This window comes from Ambystoma mexicanum, chromosome 6p (assembly GCF_040938575.1).
Source record: "Ambystoma mexicanum isolate Mex_15411 chromosome 6p, UKY_AmexF1_1, whole genome shotgun sequence".
In the NCBI taxonomy this organism is placed as follows: Eukaryota; Metazoa; Chordata; class Amphibia; order Caudata; family Ambystomatidae; genus Ambystoma; species Ambystoma mexicanum.
Window position 1 is genome coordinate 339,733,763 of NC_090935.1, and position 8,716 is coordinate 339,742,478.

At 42.2% G+C, this 8,716-nt stretch overlaps 1 long non-coding RNA gene across 1 annotated transcript in view; it reads left to right on the forward strand.

Moving 5' to 3' along the window:
• The window catches only part of LOC138511429 (uncharacterized), a 44,905-nt gene extending 36,846 nt beyond the window's left edge, over positions 1–8,059 (forward strand). Inside the window, exon 3 of the long non-coding RNA XR_011280619.1 lies at positions 6,361–8,059. This is a non-coding gene — a long non-coding RNA (uncharacterized lncRNA). The remainder of the gene's footprint in view (positions 1–6,360) is intronic.
• Positions 8,060–8,716: the final 657 nt, after the last annotated feature.

The window sequence follows — 8,716 nt, forward strand, 5'->3', positions numbered from 1 at the left end:
AGGTTAAAGTCCTCTGTCCTGTGACCAAAACCTAAGCAGACCCTCACATTTCAAACTAATCATAAAGTGAAAGGGTAAATGTTCATATAGCTGCGTCCTGCAGCTATATTTTGCGGGTCCAACTTAAAGTTCCAAAATGGCACAAAAAGGAAACAAACAACCCATGTTCCAGAAGGATATATGAAAGGGGTTATATCTTCTCCTAGAATTTCAACAACTCCTTGATAATACACAGTCTCAAGATATCATCAGATCCTTGCTTCCTTCTTTGGATTTTTCAATCTTGCCACAAAATTGTGTTGCAAAATTGACTGTCTCCTGAAATCGTCTATACTGATAGCACAGGACCAGACCCCGCTCAAACCCCTGTGCAAGGCGCATGGGTGGGGTTGGTTAAATTTCACCATCGCCAGTACATCCCATACTGGTATGCCGACCTTATATCCGAACGTCCTATTTTTGAATACGTCGCAAAATTGGCAATCTCCTGCGATCACCTATGCTGATAGCACACCTCTGCAGGGTGAATGGGTGGGGTTGGTCAGGTTTCACTATTGACAGTACACCCCACACTGGTGTGCTGACCTCGGGCCAAAACATCTGCCACCAACTGTTGTGGGGCTGGAGCTAACAATCACAAAATCGGCAATCACCTGAAATCGGCCATACTGATAGCAGTGGGCCGGACCCCGCCTTGTGCAGGGCGAATCAGTGGGGTTGGTAAAATGTCACTATCGCCAGTACACCTCAGACTGGTATGCTGACGCTGAGCCAAAATTTCATCTCACCAACTGTTATGGAGCCAGAGCCAACCCCGAACATACAAACTAGGGCTGTACCGAATAGCATATTTAGTAATCGGCCGAAATACCGAATAGTTTGTCAACTATTCGTCCGAAGCCGAATATGAAGCCGAATAGTTGCTTTATTTAATAAATCATGTTCCAAACTTCAAAAAACACACCTATTAAAATAACAAATAAAAGACCATATTAAATTCATTCTATACTTTTATTTCTCTTCATTGTATTTAATGTAGCATCTTTGTTTAAAGTATAAAAGCCAGAAATAAAGCAGATTTAACCAAAATGAAGGGACCAAATGTACAGAAGATTGTTGCATATTCAGTGCCAGTTAAAGTAGGAGGCTTCACAAATGCAAAATGACTGCCTTTGTGAATCAGATGCATTACATTCTCTATCCAGTTGCAAAGTCAATGTGGTTGAGTTTCGAAACTTATTTGCAGCTCATATAGAAATGTATAAAATGGTTCATGTTGGCTCATGCAGGACACAAGTTAAGAGGAAATCTGAAATGCGTGAACTCCATCTCACAACTATTCACCCCACCCAAACAAATGCTGCTCACTTTTCACTTATCCTCGCCACTCTTTCTCATCAATACACAAACATATGCAACTAATAATTTCCTGATAAAATATCAGATAATGTTAAACTCAGGACTCAAGCCCTTAAAAAAAGAAAGTGGGGACTATGACGTACGCAATGGGAAGTGACATGACAGGAATGGAAAGTATCTATGCACATTTCTTTCAGTTTGTTTTTTCCAACTGAAAAAAGTGCACATTGCATATAAACATTCACCAAAAGAAAAGATGTTCCTGTATTCTTGCAGGCTAAGTATAAAAGATGAGCACCTTTTTTGTCTGAGAATCTGTAACAAAGCATGCCCTAAAGAGCAGATTACAATATAAGATATTTTTCAGCTGTGTGATAGCAATTTGTCTGGTCTAATTATATTCAGTTTTGCAAACTGAAGTCTATATTTGCCTTTCTGAGTTCATGTTGCATTGTGTTCAAATGAGAATGTCAAAGTATTCGGCAAGTGTTGAATAGCTAGAAACTATTCGGCCGGAGCCAAATAGCTTTTTTTCAGCCGGAATTCAGCCGAATACTTATTCGTAGCCAAAGTTTGGTACACCCCTGATACAAACAAATTTTCCCAAATATATATATATATAGTTAATATGCACCTACTACATGTTCCAAGGATATTGCTAGTCGTTGAGGAGTGTCATAACCAAATTGAAGAATGAGAGTGATGGGTGTGTTCCTTTACATGGTCAAGGATCGCAAAGATGTTTTGCAGTAATCTTTTTATTTATGTATGCAATATTGTTAGGGCAGAATTCCATTCTGGGGGGTGCTGTGGTTTCATTTGATGCAACCCCTAAAATGTTTGTTTTTTCCTGTCCGTTTTTCTGGCACTGTCAGCTTATTTTTGTGGTGAGATGATCTCCTACTGAAGTCCCCCTGCCACTGCAACTGTTTTCCTACACTGCTCTATGGTAGCCCATATGATTTCAGGACAAGGTTTTTAAGCACCCATTTTGGGCCTGAGGTATCACCCTACAATGCTGTTGTGGAGTAGGCTGGATTTTGGCTTCACCAGAGATACCGCCGACTTTATTGCAGTAGTAGCCCAATGTAACAGTATGATAGTCATTGGGGTACTACACATGGTCATGTTTTGCGCCCTCCTTTTTTTTGTGGCAACCACGATGCAGGCCTAGAGTGGCAGTTGCGCCCACATGGGCTCAATGCGATCCCAGCCCTGCACCCTCTGTACTGGTTTGGACTGGCTTAGACTAGTCTTCTGCCTCAGATAGCTGAACACACAAAGTGTATGGGTGGACCTGTCTTTGGCAATTTTTAGACCAGCTTGATCGGCTGTCCTCCACAACTTTGTGTGTCTTCTGTGCGATTGGATGGCAGTCTTCGGCTAGGCCATTAGTGAATATGTATATCTAGCGTAGGCCCTATGCATTCCTCAATCATGCTGATTTTTTGATACCTGAGTTTCTGTAGGATTTTCCATGGGTATGGCTGTACTGGCTGATGCGTGCCTCCTTTGTCCTAGGTTTTAGTTTCTTCTTTTGGCTGCTGGATATCCTTTGTGGGCTTTTTGCTCATCCATCCTACTCTCAGTCCTACACACTGACTGGACTGGATGTCCTATGTTGGGACAATTTCTGAAACGTTTTACAACCATCTTTTTTTTTGTCATCATAGATCTAGAGGTAGGAAGCCTCCATCATTCAGAAGTGTGACACAACACCACTGCACCACCTACACTCTCTGACTTTACATCTTCGGTTATCTCCACTGTTGCTGCTCCCATAGTGGGACTTATTTCTGCCTGCTGGCTTCTCATTCATTCGTTCGTTCGTTCGTTCGTTCGTTCGTTCGTTCGTTCGTTCGTTCGTTCATTCAGAATGACTTGGTTGGGCTCCTATATCTTCCTAGTGTCCTCTACATCATTTTCTCTGCTCCAGGTTGCTTGGTCACCCTCCTAGGACAGCCTATTCTTCTCTTGGGTCATCTCGGTCAGTGCGTAACTGTGGTGCGTGACCCTGGGTACCCGATCCTGTAACTGGCCCTGTAAAAGAATCCTTATAGTCACTAGATTGTTTCGCCGTTCCTGAGACAAGTTCTCAGAACCTGGTGCCATGAGTACTTACCCCTGCATCCTGGGCTGCAGGGTTATACATTGAATTTCACATCAGGGGTGCATCTTCTAGTACTGGGCTTCGGCAGGTCTCTATCTATACTGAGTTACCATTGACTTCCCTTGGAGCAAACCCTTCTTCCCTTCTTTTCCTTTTTATTCGCCTGGGTTTCGAACATGAAACTGAAGACCTTCGAGGGGGTCCCCTGGTGTTGGTTGCAACTTGATCCACAACAGCAGTGCAGAACACAGGCCTGTCTGCCTTTTCCCAATAACCACTATGCCATTTGATGTTGTATTCATTCCAATGAGGAACCTTTGAACAACTGAAACTCCAGGAAAGTGACTTAGGCAGGTACTTGCTTTTACCGGCTTTAGCACTGACCTTTTTGGGTCCATGGAGCATTCCACTGAACTTTAATCTCGTGCCACTGATTTATTAGGTATTGTTAAACAGTGACTTTACCCTCCTTCCTAAGGGAAAGAGTTGTTCAATGTATAACTGCTGGTTATTGTGTGTCACTTTATTCCCTTGTGTCCTGAGACCACTCATTTCTGGTATTGTAAACTTAACCCTGTTCTGACTTTTGGTGGCCGTTTTGGGCATTGTTGGGAAAGGGGTAACCCCTTTTACTTCATCTAGTATATGGTTTACATGTGTAATGCATATTTACTATGTGTTAGAGCTAATGAGGTCTATGATTTGTATAAGAGAAGCTCATTGGTTTGGAGTGGGCTATAGGCAAGGTGGAAAGTGGCTGTCTGGGTATGGGTGAGCAGGAAGCTGCAGGTGAGGAGTTCCATGGATGCAGGTGTTGTTCTTGTGGGTGATTTGGAGCCCTCCTCCAGTCTCCCATCGGTAAAATGAGAACTGATAATCATAAGATTGTGTGTGTTTTGTGGTGGAGTTTGGGTGGTGATGCGCGGGATGTGGATGAGGTTATACGGGTTGGTTGTGAATGGAAGAGAGGTGGGACTGGGTGTTTGTGTGTGTGTGTGTGTGAGGGTGGGGCAGGAAAGGGGTGAGTGTGGTGTGTTGCACATGCTACTGACCTACCTGAGTTGGAGCAGACATTCGGGCCCTTTTCAAGTGCTAACAGGACCAAACAGGAATTGTCCATGTCTTTGTATACCCTTTTTCTTCTGATGCCTAGGCACGTGCACATTGGCATCTGATGTAGTTAGTTAAACAGCATACAATATCAATGTAGACTATATAATGTGAGTATCTAGCATTTCTTTTTAATACCTGGCATAGAATGTCTGTACTGAGCATTTCATGACAAAAACGACTGTATTAGGTACTTGTGTATGGTTTGATGAGACCACCTAGCGTATTATCCAGGTAGTTTCCATTTGAAGAAAAAAGAGGGCTTGTCCTCTAAAGTTGTAATATCGACTGATAGTGGCCAGAACACAGTCACATTCGTCTTTCCCTCCCATGTTTCTCTGCCAAGGCCTGACCGGAAACGACATTGCAGAAAAGTATTCACTATCTGAGAGCGAAGCCACTGCTTTGTACGGCGTTTGCCAAGTATTTACTGTATACATTCATTGATTCCCGGATTCAATGTGCATCCAGTGCTTAATTTGTGCAGGTGTTTTCCGGGGCTCAGCCCTGGCACTTATTTCTGAGCCTTGGCACTTTTTGTCTCAGACTCAGTTTGATTATAATTGATTGTGTTTTGTCAAATGTATTATCAGTCAGTCCATCAGTCACACAGCAAGCAACACCACCATGCACTTGGCATGTGCTTCTGCATCCTGGGTCAGATCATTGTTGCTTTTGAACTGCATGACCCACTCTCACATGGCAGTGGTGCTTATACATTTTCATAAAGAACAACGATTTGGCAGGGGACAATGCTGGATGCTCATGCTGACCATGCCGCACACTGCTGCAGTTAGACTGCATGTCATTGGGGCGTATCCGCTACTGTAATAATCAGAAGCACTGCTCAGCCAGGTTGGTTGACAAAAACAGGGCAGTCACCAGCCAGCAGCACCATTTCAGGGACAATGCTACGCCCATTGAAGGAGTCCTGTCCTGAGACCCAAACTATTTAAGAGTATCTTACTGCAGTGTTTGACAGACAAGTTCATCGGTTTAGCAATGATTTTGCATGCACTTGTCAATTGATTTACCATAGGAGGGAAAGCATGTTTGCTCTATTTTCTGTCGCTGGATCCCAACTCGGTCCACTTGCCACTTATAGAACCAGAGCAAAATCTAACAATGACTGTGTTTAAAGAAGCATTTAAACCTATGCCTCATATCAGGACACAATTATATTATGTTGATTTGATCATTCTGTGGAGTATTTTTTTCCACACCACTGCGCCACACTGCACCCCTTTGCCAATGGGGTAAGGAAATTGCCAAGAATGGAAGCAATAACCCCTGTGCGCCCTAAGTCTGCAAAATTGCGCAGCGTTCATAACCCATCAAAAGAGATGCACGCCCTGCCACATACACCGGCATAGTGGTGTAAAAGCAGGAATCACTGCTGTCATCTGTCATCGCTGCCGTCATCTGTCATCTGCCATCTGTCATCTGTCACTGGAAACAAGCCCACAGAATGGCTAAAATCTGAAAATACCCCTAAATACAGTTTCCTAATCAATGGCAATCTTCAAAGTGCTGTTTTGGTGCTAAATTCAGTTATTTTCCCCAGTGAATTGTTGAAATCATGGATCCTTCAGGCAGTCAGGGAGTCAGAGGAATCCAGGCATCACAGCCCGACAGCTGCCTAAAGGAATTGGCTTTAAAACTGAGCTTAAATGTATTTTATTTGTCCTGAAAAATAGAAAATCCACTATTTCAAGCATGTTGGTGAAGGGCTAATCCTTTTAAAATGTTTAAATCCTTTATACACTGTACTTATATTTCAGATGTGAACTAAACATATTTTAATGTATACGAATCCAGTCTGAAGCCAATCCACATGTGAACTCTGATCTGTCAGGGCCTGGCCTTGGAAAACTGACATCTCTGTTGACACTCCCTTGAGAACAGGAAGGCTAATGGCTGTTAATGGTTCACACATAATCCCATCAAGCCACTCAATGGGGCTGGATTAGACATTTGTCTGCGGGCTGACCAAAGAACAAAGGACATGCTGAGAATTGGCCTCTGCAAGGAGGAGCAGGATGTGGAGGAGGTTTCTCAGTGAACTTCAAAGGACTGGCCATCTGCTCACTTTGGAAGCAAGACAAAAAAAACCTGGACTGGATTTTGAATGGAAATTACTTGTTTTGCCTCAGAACTTTATGACATTTAACATGACAGCCAAAATAAGTAGACAAAGTGAGTACAAACTTATAAATCTGAACTCATGCTTGACAGTTGAAGATGTGGTAGGAGTTCTTATTACACAAGGGACCAAAGATACACTAAAACACTGATTGTGGCAAAACTTTTAATGCTGCAAGCTTAAAATTGTATGTACACGATCCACTGATCAGCGCTCAGAGATGTGTCAAATTAGATATGATAAATCCAAAGTGTTATGGGAAAAACTGATAAAAATCCGTAGAATGAGCAATACAGCTCTCACAAAGATGGACATTGAATGTAAATGTAGACAATCAAATGTGAAAAATATGTGTTTAATTTTATGAGGGTACATAATGGTAGAAATGTACATTTGTGCAAAAGTATGTTTTGGGTAAAAATCCAGGTGTGAGTTCCTAAATCCTGTCATAAGATAACAGCTCTGTTTAGGCTGCCAACCAAAACAAAGCACACACCTGTAGCCACTCACAGACATGGGGGTGTGTTTTGAAGTTCTGCCCATGCCATAAAATTTGTAATGGATAAATATTGGAGTTTGACTACACATACACACACTGCTTCCAGAGACACTGCTTCCAGAACACCCTGCTTCCAGAACCCACCCAGATGTCCGTGCCGCACCTTATTCCAGAACCCTTTATTTTGTAGCTGACTCCAGAATTCTTTGAGATCCAGATTTCTTTGCAGAATCCAGATTCTAGCATTGCAAAATTATTGCTAGCCCGCCCAATTGCAAAAATCCCAAAATACCAAAAATGCAAAAAGCTGTAAATTATTTCCCGCTTTGACTTTGAGATTCCAACTGTTTCCTTTTGATTAAATCATTGCTGTTGTTTGCTTGAATCTGTCCAAAGCGGCTCCCGTAGAAATGTATAATAATTTACGTATTTTTGACCACATTTGGTGTTTTCGCTCAGCCAATTGCAAAGCCATTCTGACAGTGAAAAGTCAATTACGTTTTTCTCTTGTGTCTAAAGGGGGAAGGTGGGAATGATATTCTGTTTCATCTGTGTTATTCCTGAGAACCTGCTCTCTCCTCACATCTAGTTAAATTGCATATTGGTGGGTTGAGGGGTGTTGCAGGGGGAACCCTAACCATAAGTGCTATCTGTTCAAAACCAACCCAAAAGTATTATTTTCTTTGCTGCATTTGTTTTTATGCTCATTACATGATTCCTAGTGCATTAAAGATATTATTCGGTGTTCAGTCATCCCATTGGTGATTCTCGTTACCTATTAAAATATATTGTGATTTAAATTCTGAATACATAAATAAATATTTACCTTTGATAACTAGCCTGATTCCTGGTTCAGTGTGACTGAGGGTGGGGGGGGTCTCAGGAGAAGGGTGTGATATGTGTGGTATATCGTTCCGAATATTGAATTTATAGGTACAAATAAATAAGGGTTTCATTTGTGCACTACATGCTGAGAGAGACTTGGGTGTGTGCCAAATTGAAATCACTTACAATTCGAAGTCACACATCTGCCATAGTCAGTGCATCCACCACCCCCAAAAGCCTGGTGGGAGGTGCAGCTTTTAACCTCACATATGTTGCCTATGTTGGGAGCGACCTTGGGTAGGAGCTGCCAATCCCAGTCACGCTAGTAGAAAACGTGGGCCCTGGCACTTATTCTTTTACAAATTAATCTCTGTGTGCATATATACCAGTTTTATATTATTTCTAAGTTATGTTTGATTATTTTTCGTTTCATTAGGAATAGCACCTGCCTGTTTGATTAAGTATCTGCATGGTGAAAAAAAAGAATGCGGTACAGCCCATATCTTGCTAATTAGCTTGTACTCTTATCTTCGCAAGCTGTCTCTTTTCATTTGTGAAGGACCGCAGCAATACAGGATTGTGATTCAGAAAGGGCGGGAGGCTTTATTTTGTTTTCAGATTGCAATGTATTTGGGATTGGGATGGCTGCCACCCTGACGAAGGGCACTAC